We start from the raw sequence: 12,191 nt of genomic DNA, 5'->3' as shown, positions 1-12,191 counted from the left end.
TGATACCCTGGACCTTTGCTAATCTCTGTGACTCCGGAGTTGCCTCTCTAAGACTGGGGGAACTTCCAGTCAGCAAGGAGAGTTTGTGGGTAATAATTGCAAAGAAATGTGTTTGCTGAAGTTTGGCAGTTCTGATTTCTGAACCTAGGGAGTAAGAAAGGAGGGGCTTAAGAGGTTTAAAGTCTCTGGCTGTCAGAGACCTGATTCAGCAAAATGTCATTAAAAGCCTGTCTCCATGGACAGAGGTCATTCGAAACTCACTAGTCCCAAACTCAACTCTGAGGCCCTGGGAACAATAAGTTCACATCTGTGCCTAGAGAACAGAGAGCTGTCAACCCATGATGGAAGCTCCCGGACTTGTGACTCGTACAAAGAGGCTCCAGTACAGGGTCTGGGTTGATGCTCTAAGTGAAGTGTCTCAAGACATGTGTGCTCATCATTAAGGAGATAGTCTCATAAAAAGACTGGACCCCAGACTCTATCCCTGGAATCAGACCCAATTGCTCCAGAGATGTTGCAAGTGTGTCACCAGGGAACTGCTGTTGAAGCTGATCCCCCTTCCGAGATATCTGGCCTTTGTTTTTCCAGGGGAAATGCAATATTGTCCCCAGGGAGGTAAGAAGCCAGATTGATTTGCCGGCCAAATGAAAGGCTGGTTTGTGAGTTCTCCTGCTGGCTCGCCCATAATTGTGGAGTCCTTACCCAGAGGGCCCGGTGGCAGGAATATTGGGGCAGTTAGTCACGCCCCGCAGGGTTCTGACTATGCCTGCCTCCATCTCCACGGGGAAAATCCTGTGTATTCTCTGCCCCAGCGCCTAGCCCTCTGAACAGAGCGGCACTTTGCTTCTGAAGTGACTTTCCCCTTGCCAGCCTCGTGAGCTGATATTATCTGGGCAGAGGGGCCCCAGCACTCACCGCCCTTCTCATTTTGGAGGCAGTTTTGTGGGAGGCCTCTCTTCCCATAGTGCTCTCGTCTGGCCCCCATAGATATCTATTTTAGGTTTGGGAGGTGAGGGATCCACTATCACTCTCTTTGTACCAACCACAGGGGAACCTGACAAGGGCTGAAGGAAGCACTGGAGCTCTCTGGTTAAACAGCCCTGGCTTTAATCTGTCTCTCTTAAAACAACAAAACTATCTTTCTTCGGGAGTCTGGAAACACTGCTGTTCAACCAAATGACGGCTCTGGTGGGTTGAAAACATTTGCTGCGAAGTGTGTGAGCTTATGTTTTAGGAAAAGTTACTGAGAGCCGTTCATCGGCCAGCAAGGAGCCTGCTGACAGTCTCCAAAGCCCATGTTTGAAGATCAAACAGACTCCAGTTTCTGTTGCAAAAACACTCCCACCCTACCACCAGCCTGGGCCCGCTCTTCAAATTGTTCTTGGGTCCAGCTTCTTGAAAGGGCTGTAACAAACAAGTCTCAGGCAAAAGAAAACAGGAGTCCACTCCTTTCCTAATCTGCACACCCTTCACCACCTGCCCGAGAGGCTGACGGCACCAATTTGTCCTCATATCATCTTGGAGGGAGGTGATGAAACCCCTCCTTCATGCTCTTGGGCAGCCGTGGGCGAACTGGAAAGAGTGGGAAAACAGAACCTGGGCAGATGGGGTCAGTATAGGGATCTCCAACCTGAAAGTCAGAAATGCAACTGCCTTCTCAGTAAAATTGTATGCGTGCACAGTTTGATAGGAACATCTGTGATGCGTTATTGGACTGAAATATCTGTTATGTGCATCAGATTTTTATTTTTTCTTTCCTCGAAGCATCACTGTTATTGCAAAATCGGGGGTGGGCAGAGAGCAAGAAGAGAAGGAAAATGCTTAAAAGACAGCTTTTATGCTAAAGCTGAGACTTTAGTTTTAAATATACATGTGTGTGTGTGTGTGTGTGTGTGTGTGTGTAGAAATATGTATTTTGCTTACTGAGTAGAGAACAAAGTTTCAATTGGAATACGGGACAGGAGGACAGGGGAAGCTTGAGAAGCTGGTAACTGCTTAGCTTGCAGGAAGAACGAGCAGGTCTACTGCAGGTTTTGACCTTTGATTTCAAAAATAAACTCAAGGTGCTAGATTCAGTATCACTAAGATTTTACCATGTGACCTTGGGCAAGTCAGTTCCTCTCCTTGGGCTCAGTTCACCCTGCCTGTGAAATCAGACACCAGGATTAGGTCATCTTTCATGCCCCTTCCAGCCCTGACATTCCATAGGACCTATTCTAATCAGTTGCACGTGCCAGGCACCCAGCAGGAAGCTCCATGTGCATTTCCATTTCGTTGCATTCTCCTTGTAACCCTTTGGCTTTCTAAGGTGGGCACCAAGTATGGTTGAATGACTTGCCCAAGGCCACATGGCTAATAAGGAACAGAGCCAGTCTGTGAGACTCTAAATGACTGAAGAACTTCCTATATGTGGTTTCTGTTCCTGGCAGGGAGTCTTAGTGGGCTCCAGGGCAGAGGGAAAGAGAGCTACATGAGAAGTGGCGGGCCCTTCTTCAGCAGCCATATCCACTGTCCAACCATTGTTAGACGACATGAAACTGGATTGTGTAAAGGGTGAGGGAGACCACAGCCCCATACTGCAGGTGTCCAGGAGGCTGAGGCAGGAGATCACAAGTTCAAGCCTACCTGGGCTGCAGAGTAAGTGTATAGCCAGGCAACTTAGAAACATTGTCTCAAAATGCAAAGTAAAAAGACAGGGACATATAGCTCACTGACAGGTACTTACTAGATGTAAAGCACTAGACACTAAATTCAGTCTTTAGTACTACAGAAAATATGATGTGGCAAGCACCTGGGATGGTAAGCCTTCAGGACAGATCTTATGACAGTCTTAGGACCTGGAGATCCTTATCAGCTTTGCTTGCTTTTTCCAGAGACTGATACTGGTTGCCACAACTCTCTCTGGGGCAGTGGTTCTCAACCTATGAGTGGTGAACCCTTTGGCAAATCTGTATCTCCAAAAAGTTTTAATTAAGATTCATAACAGTAGCAAAATTGCAGTTATGAAGTAGCACCAAAAATGATTTTATGGTGGGGAGGGGTGGTCACCACAACACGAGAAACTGTATTAAAGGGTCGCAGCATCAGGGAGGTTGAGAACCACAGTGGGACTCTCAGTCCTTCTTCTCCACTCACACTATATGGTAGAGGCACTGACTGAGAACACTATGAGTTAGGTGGTCTTTCTAGGTTTGGTAAGAGAAAAAGGGTCATGCTTCTCTGTCCACTGCTGGGTTTTACCATAATGCCCTGGCGCTATCCAGTGTCTGAGAGCCTTAGTGGAGCCTGCCTGCTGAAAGTGCTCAAAATATTTCTGAAATTCTTCAGTCTCTTCCTCAGCGAGTTAGAAATCACAGAATCAATTGCTGCCCTCCGTCTCTGTGCTGGGTGCAACATTGGACCTCAAAGGATATTAACTCCAGTCCCCAGGGAAGTGCTAAAAGCTTTATTGACATATCTACTGTAAAGACAATAATCTTAGACTTGAAAATTTTGAGTCATTGGCTTTGGTTACATAGACAGGATCAGGAGATCAAGAACATCCATTGCTAAAACCTACACTCTTTAATCTACAAGGTGAATTGATTTTGTTTTTTTTTTCATAGTTCATGATATTATCTGGTGAATATATATGCATGTGTGTATATATATGCATGTATAGATATATATGTGGTATATCATTATTGATAAAGTAAAAATATAAAATACAAAAAGAAAAAAACAATTTAAAAGTACTAAAGCTTTTTCCCTATGGCTTAAAAATTAAATCTTAACATATTCCAATATAGGAGTTCCCAAAGATGTTCTGGGTACCAATCTCACAGAAGTTCGTCTCCAGCTTCCCACGAGACTACTGTGAAGATAGCCCCCTAATAAACCTGTACAGTTGAATACTTAATGGTCTTTTGCGTTCACCTGTACTCAGAGCTTCTGTATATGTGTCTGGTTTAGAAAGTGCATTCTAAATATTTTCACAATGAATGATGACTGATGGCCATCAACTATGATATGCATGTTTTATCCTCTTCTATAACCCAACATGGGTGAGAAAATGAATGTGTGAAGACAGGTGACATAAACCACAGCAACGGACCCCCTTTTGTAAACTTCAACAGCTTCAGTGCTTCCTGTAGGGACACAAAATAGCAAAATCATCAAGTGGGCTGTTCTGGTCCCTATGAGATACTACAACAAAACATGCTATACTAAGTTATTTATAAACATTGTTCATGATTCTAGAAGCTTTGAGGTCAAAGATCAAGGTACCAGAAGACTCAGTATGTGATGAAGGCTCGTGCTTCATAGGTGGGACTACATAGTGACAAGGGACAAGAGAGAGTGGTGACTTTCCTCAGGCCGTTATTAGGTCAGTAATTCACAAGGCTCTGTCATCATGAGCCAATCTCTTATCAGTATCACCACTCCAGGGGTTAGGTGTAAGCATATGAATTTCTGGAGAGACACAGACATTCAATACATACAGCATAGGAAGTTCTGATTCAAAGCTAGCACCCCATTTCTACCTTGCCAATGATTTCAGACTAGTCATTTTTCCTCCATGAACCTGCTATCTCTTTTGTTCCCACCACTTTATTGAGCTAGGCACTTTCCAGCACCAACTCTGTTCTGGCTTCTGTAATTCTCATGTCTGGCTCCATACCTTAGAGTCACTGAGTCAACCTACACCACAACTTTAAGCTTGATTTATCCATCTTTGGCAGGCTTATCCTTGGCTGACCATGGCCAACACCTACCTTTTAGGAAGCTTGTTGGTTCCTAAGGGTGGGGGTAGGGGATTCTGCTGCAAGTCTGCAGAACAGAGAGAGCCTCTTAACCTGTTGTAGCATAGTCTGCTTGACCCCTGCCCAGGCTTGATTCTCTTCTTCATTAACGTTCACCACTTTCTTCACTTTTTTTACTCATTAACTAGAGCAGCCACAGTGCAGTGCAGCGCAGTGCAGTGAAGGATCTGGGCTAGAGTCCTGGAAATGAATGGCATAGATTTTCACCTGCTGAGAACTCATGACCTGAGATGCACATTGTTTTTGTACCCTGAGAGGTGGGTGTTACTAGTCCTACTTTATGGTAGAAACTCAACCCCACAATATTAGTGGTTCCTATGTCCTGGTTCTTCCTCCTTCATAATGAGACCCTGCTCTTTTCTGCTTTCTGTCACGTCTTCAATGCTTTCAGAACCAGTTACTAACCCCCAGATTCTCCAATAATGCCTATTCCTGAGGGCTGGGGCTCTCTCTGAGCTTCTGTGGCAGGCAGCCCTCCAGTCCACATTGGTGGGCCCCTCAGCTTGCTTTCCATGAGACCTGAGTGCTCACCTTTGGGTGGAGGAAATAAACACGGGCCATGGAAGCTGGACACTCAGGGTGGACCTCAGGGCACACTGTCTTGTCTCTGACATTCTTAGTCAGGGGGTAGATTCAGCACAGTCTGCTCTCAGGTGGCTTATTGTAGCTCTAGAACCAGGCCTGCAAAACACCCCCGCTGTGCCTCCCACTCACAGCCCTGTGACCAGGAACTGTTCTGGAACTGTCACGTTGGGAGGCTGTCCCTCTGTTAACACAGCTTCATAGGTACGCATGGATTACTTCTGGGTCCAAGTGGCAATTTGCAAAAAAGGTCCTAATGACACTGAAGGCTCCATCTGTCTCATCTCTGTGACCCAATTGACCCAAACCTTGATATCTATGTCTTGTCTGAATGGGGGCCTGAGAGTCAGGTGGCAGACACAAAGGCAGAAACACAGGACAGCTGAGGCACCTCCATTAAAGGACAATGAGTTTCCAAGGCTGAAGGTGATGAAGCTTGAATCATAAACTCACAGTAAAACTTCCAGGCTTAGGACTTCTTTGCCCAGGAGCCCAAACTCTGAGGCTCAGAAAACCAAAGAATGGTGAAATCTTAGAACCTTCAGCTCTGAGACATTTTTGGACCGGAAGAATCTTCACGTCATGAAATCCTAGCCTCGGAGCTTTGAAGCATTTTCAGCTCATCAACACAGACTTCTAAAATCTTGGAGTTGGAAGGGACCATTTCTCAAGAATTCCAAGAAGCCCCATCTGCAAGCACGTCTGATCTCCCCCCGCCACCCCCCAACCCCCAAGCCACTCCACTCCGTGGCCAGAGAGAAAGCCTTCCTTCCTTACCGCCAAAGCACTTTCTGATGGAGATAAAACTGTGCGCGTGCCTTTGTTAATAGTTCCCATTTGGACTTCTCTCAAAGCCAGAAAGAGGTTGCCTGGTAAAGCAGCTTTCTTAGGGAGGAAACTGAAGAATGCTGGCAAGCACCACAGCTGCCAGCCCAACGGCTGACGTTCCTTTCCCCTCTGAATTTGCTTCTAAATATTACCCACTTCACTCCCTTTTATCTCCCATCACTGGCTCTCTGTCCACCCACTTAATCCACAGGCAGCCGGTGGCCCAGCCTTCAGCTTTGCTTCATGGCTGCCAAGCCGTCTCGCCAGGCTGCGCCTCCAGGATCTGCAGGCTTTTAAATCTATGCAGTATATCCTGCCTCAAGCTTGGAAACACAGTGGCTTCTGCTGAGCCCCCTCCCTCTCCAGGAATTTCCTCCTTTTCTCTTCTGCTTCTGAATCTCCCAATTTTTTTTTTTTTTTTTTATTTTTTTTATTTTTAAGGCTCAGCTCAAAGCTGAACCTCTTCCAGGAAGTCTTCCTAGAATGCTGTCAGGTCTGAACTGGTGAAGACTTGGCCCGGAGATTTCTTTTATGGCCATGCCACATGTAGTGTTTCCCTCTGTGGAATTCTTTATGGAATTTTATGACATTCTTTCAACACTTCTATATTTGACTTTATTACTTGGGCAGACTTTCTTTCCTGATTCTAACCTAGTCTAACATGTACTCACAAATGATTGCAAAAATGAGCTGGGTATGCTCCAGGTCAGAAGCCCATCTCTGTGGAGTAGCCTGGGCTGGGTATTGGCTACACTGGCTAAAAGGTGAGGCTATACTAGCTTCTGTGTCTCAGACTTTCTATCTGAGATGTGTTCGGTGCCCTCAGCACTGTCCCTGGCATCCGTGAATCCTTCTTAGGCTCATCACTCTCTACCCTAGATGTTGTCATTTTCTCTTCCTTATTTGGCATTTATGATCAGAACACCCCTCACCATGCTAGAAGTGCCAGAGCGTCTCCAGACTCGTCTGCCTTCAATGTCTTTTCACATCCAAACATCTAATTTTGTCGTTCTGTGACCCTCTGGTTCGGAGGCTCCAATGACACTGAGCTGTAGCACAAGCTTTCTCTCCTCCCTTCACTGCAGTCCTTGGTCATGGCTCCGCACATCATCATCTTATCCTTTCTCCGCTACTTGAGGGCCCTTCCCAGTTTTTATTGGCTGTCTAGCTCCTTCTCACCTGAATGAGCTGTCCTTGTTAAAAGCCTGCACTTTTCAAGCAAGCTCTGCTTCGTAGAAAGACTTGTCTTTGGTCACTGGCTTATGGAATAACATCATCTGACAGTTTAGTAGTTTAAGTTTAGGTGCAACAATCTGGCTGGCTATTAGCACTATGTTTTAAAAGCCCTGATAGATAGGTTGTATTTGGACCACTCTGAATCCCTGGCTACCTTTAAAGAGAGCCAGGAGGTCATTAGAGGAGACCCATACATGTCTGGGCCCCAGGACCATCTCTGCAGGACAGCCTTAGCCTTGGCATGTGTGTACTCTACACCTATACTTGGGACTATGTTCCTCCTTACTGACCCAGGGGGAACCTGCCAGCAGCACCTTGCTAGCATCTCCTGTTCTGCAGTCAGTGAGCACGCACATCTTTCTATCCTGAGTGTCCTGAGTGAGGCTTCCTCACTTTTTATTCCTAGGCTCCTCTCTTCCCTACCCACTGGGCCAAGAAGGGCAGGAAGAAACATTGAAAGTTTCCTTTCCATTTTCCATTACCTGGGAACTTGTGTTCTTTGCAGAAGGCTCCCCAGTTCTCTGTCACTTCAGTAGCATCCTGGTTAGATTTTACCCTCAGAAGCCCATATTCATTCCTACCTAAAGTCACTTAGACGACATGGGACAGATTCAGCTCAGGAGCACCTTTCATTGGGAAGCATTCCATGTACTTATTAGGACCACAAGTAACCCCAAACAAGTTACACACCCGTCTTTGTCTCAATTTCATCATCTGTCAACCTCATGGGGTACTTTGAGGGTTGACTGGTCTAAAGCACCATAGCATAGTATTTGATTTTTCACTTTTAAAATCCCAGTCAGTGTACGGTTCTTTTCCCGAAGTGTTTCCAGCTCCTATGTGTGCCTGATAGGCATGCTATGTGCTAGAGATGGGCATGCAGAACACCCACACTGATGGGTGCCTGTGTATGTGTGTGGGGTGCAGCCTTTTTCAGTCAGAGAGAAGCCAGAAATCAAGCTTGAGAACACAGTATGCACTGAACAGCCCCCTCCCCCACACTTCTCACAGCAGGACACTTCCAGGAGCCAAGAAGCACCCCTGAGATTCCTCCCTCCCTCCCTCCCGGTGGGAGAGTACAGCCCTGCCCAGCATCCCTGGTGCTGATAAAGGGCAACACCTCACAAACCCCATCCAGTCCTTTCCTCCTTCCAACCTATCAAGGGTATTTAAGGTTTTCTGCTGTATATTATCTCTGTGGACTTAATGTGCCTTAAGTGTCATTTGAACCTTGAGTCATTTGAAAGACCCATTTAATAATAAAGATAGAGTGGAGAAAGGCCGATTAGAAATCTGGCTCATTTGAAAACCCCTATTTCCCATAAGGTTTCCTTCTTTGAGCTGGTTAGCCTTAAGTTTGAGAAGTGACAAAAGTCTACCTGTCAATGACCTTTCCAACTATTTATGTCCCAGTTGCAAGTGGTCTCTAGAGCTTTTTATTCTGTCCTAGAACAGCTAGCACACCACCCCCAGTCCCCTCCCTTTTGCTGCTTCATCCTCCACACCCCTCTTGTGGTGACTAACCTCAGGATGCTAGATTTGCTTGACAGTCACTCAGACCAGGTGTTAGGACTCTGGGTGTGTCCCCCAGTCTCCAGCTGTGTAGATGTGGCATCACTAGACTACAAGCACTTTTGAGCACTAGGCTCTGTATGCAGCTTGAAGAGCTGTGGGTTGGTCATGGGTTGGATAAACTGATATACTTTGGGACACCTCCAGCCACAACACTCAGTCACTGTGCTTGCTCTTCACTGGGATGTTTAGCTGACCCCGCAGTGGAGTCCTCATGCTGAGGCCAGCTGCTGGTCTCAGAGGCAATTTTATGTTCTTGGCTTCCATCAGAATAGTTTTGCTGGGAGGGTGGTGAGAAAGGAATGCCAGCCTCTTGGTGGAGGTGGCTTTGAAGTGCTCTTAGAAAAGGGAATGGAAAGGATGGTCCAGGAAGAAGGTGCCAGGATGGGAAAATGTAGCAAGCAGGAACAAGAAATCCTTCCCACCTCCATCCGCTTGCTTTATCTTTGCCCTGTCTCTCCAGTTCTCAAGAGAGCTTCTCTGAGATACTCTCTATTATGTGTTAGGCCTCAGGCTTATCATGGTAAATTCTTGAAACAGACCTGAGAGGTATTATTTCCCCAATTTTAAGGAAATTGAGAATAAAATACTTCTGTACACATGAGGGCACTTAGATTTAGGCTTAAATGTTTTGATGCCTTAATAAAGAAACTGGACTGGAGCACCCTGCTTTGGCTGGGTGAAAAGCATGGGGCTCACCCCACTGAGGTTGCTGAGAGGGCCCAGTGATACCTGAGAGCTGAGAGGATTAACTGTGGTGGTCTAGTGGTGGTTTTAGTTAGAACCTCTGGGCTTCTGTCAGGCAGCCTGTGTACTGAGGTTCAGAAGCACATCCTAAACTAAAGACAGTTCTCTTTCCCCATGCTTGCTCTCCCATGCTCACACAGGGTGTTTGCTTTTCAGCCTGATGGGAACTATGTGGTCTGACCACCCTGTGGTCATGACCATTTGTGGTATGCAAGATCTGACCAAATCTATTCTGGCTTGGCATTGCCTGGTCTCCAGTTGTTCCCCAGGACAGGGACAGGATGAAAGAAGGTTTTAAGAGGTTCAGGTTATAGGCTCAGCGGTGTCATGGGTTCTGGGGGAGGAATCCCTTTCTTGTCTAATCATCCTTTATCTCCATTGCTTAGACAAGTTAATAAACAGCATCGACTCAGCGTTGCTGGAGTCAGGAGTAAAGCCTGAGAGGACTTTATTAACAAGAGATCTCTGCGCTTTGTACTGTCAGCTGTGTGTACTTTCTTCTTTCTTTCTTTCTTTTTCCTAAAGAGAAGTTCCTGGAAATACTTCCTCCTCGACCAGATTAGTTATTTTAAAATGCTTCATCTATCCATGTTTTTTTTTTTCTCTCTCTCTTGTTTGGCAAGAACTCCTGGGATTGTGCTGTGCCAGACTCAACCCAGGTGCTGGGGGTTCATGATGACTGTGGGGGTGGTGGAAAAGGGAGGAGTCGATGTGACAATAGAGGTGTGAAGACCAGTCCAGAGTCCTTTCTATGCACTGGTTCACTTCATCCTCAAATCAGGTTTCAGGTACATTTGAGTCTCCTTCATGGATCATGAAGAAGGCTCTGAGAGATAGTTCCTTTACTGAAGTCGCCCATCAAATAAACAGAGTCTGAAACTGAAGCCATACAAGTCTGGTGGTGGAGCCTATGTCTTCCTTTCTCATGGAGAGAGGGAGTGTGACTCAGAGTGGGGAGGGGTGCTTCTGAGACTAAAGTCAGACAAATGAGCAGTGATAGAGGTTAAGAGCCAGCTGAGTTCTGTCCTGAGGAAGTCTGCTTGCCAGGAACTGGGTGAGGGGACTAGAATTAAGGACTAAGAGCAGAGGCTGAATGTGACAGACAGGCAAAGGATGGCAGCTATGCTCAGGGCAAGAGTGTAGAGGACATGGAGACTGTGCATCCATAGCAACTGTTATGTGGATGCTAGGATGCTGCCCTGTGACATAGCAGTCAGGACTGTGACAGTGACTCTCTGTAAGATCTGCCACACTGAGGTCAACTGCATGGAATGCTACTTCCCACCTGTTGGTCACTGTTAAGTGCTACCTGCAGATGGCAGGGGCTTGACCAGGGTTCAAGTCATCTAGGGCCCTGTGTCTACTTCCAAAAGGGACAAGGCTGCATCTTGTTATCCAGGAGAGTTTTGTTTGCAGATGCTCCACCAAACATAGCAAACATCCCCACATGAATGCTTGGGTGGGCTTTAGTCTGAGACCAACTAAGCTCTGTACTAAAGGGCCAGTGGCAATCTTCAGGCTCAGAAGCAGCTGTGGGTATGGGGTGAGGTAAGGGTGGGAATGCTCCTCCAGACTGAGAATGACATTACTTACCACAGAGAACACTCTGAGTGGGAGCCAAGGGAAGACAGATGCAGAGACACACGTAGCAGTATTGTGGAGCTCTGTCAATCGTGCTAAGAAGTTTGGGCTTAGGCTTGGGTTCATTGTCAGGAACCCTGCTCCACTACATGTATTCTACAGTTCAGAAGTTCTTCTGGTTAATAACTGGTTCACTGGCTCATTTATTCATGGGTTTCAGACTGGAACACCTCACCCAGGCTTGCCTGTACATTCCCAAACCCTTTGGCCAGAAAAAGCCTCTGTTCTGTGAAGCATTGTCACTAGACCTTTCAGATCTAGGGTGTGCCAACTGCTGTCCCATGGTGGGGATCCCAGCTTCTGGAACTCTCAGTCACATTTGCCCTTAGATGGTCCCGCAGGCTGGTGTCTAATAAGCTAAGCTTATTTATTACAGGGCCTTTGGGGAAAGCCTGATTCTCTCACCATCATTTCTAACATAGCTGCAAGGGATAACACAATTCATGAACTTCATAGGATTTGCTTAGTAGCAGGTTGAGGGGAGTGTCACTTTTCACAGTAGGAGTGAGCGGAGCTCTGTTTCTTGAATGCTGCCTGAGCAGAGGTGGGTTACAGGAAGGCCTGTCATCCACACAGAGAAGCACTCTGGTTATATATCTGATGGTTTATACCAGGACAGGCTTTCCCTTAGCTAAATCCCCTTAGTGGTATGGGGTTGGTAAACCTGAAAGGGCACCCATCCTGCATACCCACCTCCTCAGTTGGCTCTGAATGCCTCGGAGAGTGGCAATTTGTTTGTTATGTGTTTATATTCTGACTTCTCCAGTGGACTGAAGGTCTCTG

The 12,191-nt window shown here is 46.5% G+C and overlaps 1 protein-coding gene across 3 annotated transcripts in view; it reads left to right on the top strand.

Annotated features, from left to right (window-relative positions):
* Positions 1–12,191, top strand: part of Trabd2b (TraB domain containing 2B) — a 265,876-nt gene that overhangs the window by 68,218 nt on the left and 185,467 nt on the right. The gene's annotated exons all lie outside the window — the stretch shown is intronic.

This window comes from Arvicanthis niloticus, chromosome 5 (genome assembly GCF_011762505.2).
Source record: "Arvicanthis niloticus isolate mArvNil1 chromosome 5, mArvNil1.pat.X, whole genome shotgun sequence".
NCBI classification, from domain to species: domain Eukaryota; kingdom Metazoa; phylum Chordata; class Mammalia; order Rodentia; family Muridae; genus Arvicanthis; species Arvicanthis niloticus.
Note: the sequence above shows the minus strand (reverse complement) of the source record. Positions and strands in the feature narration are given on the sequence as shown.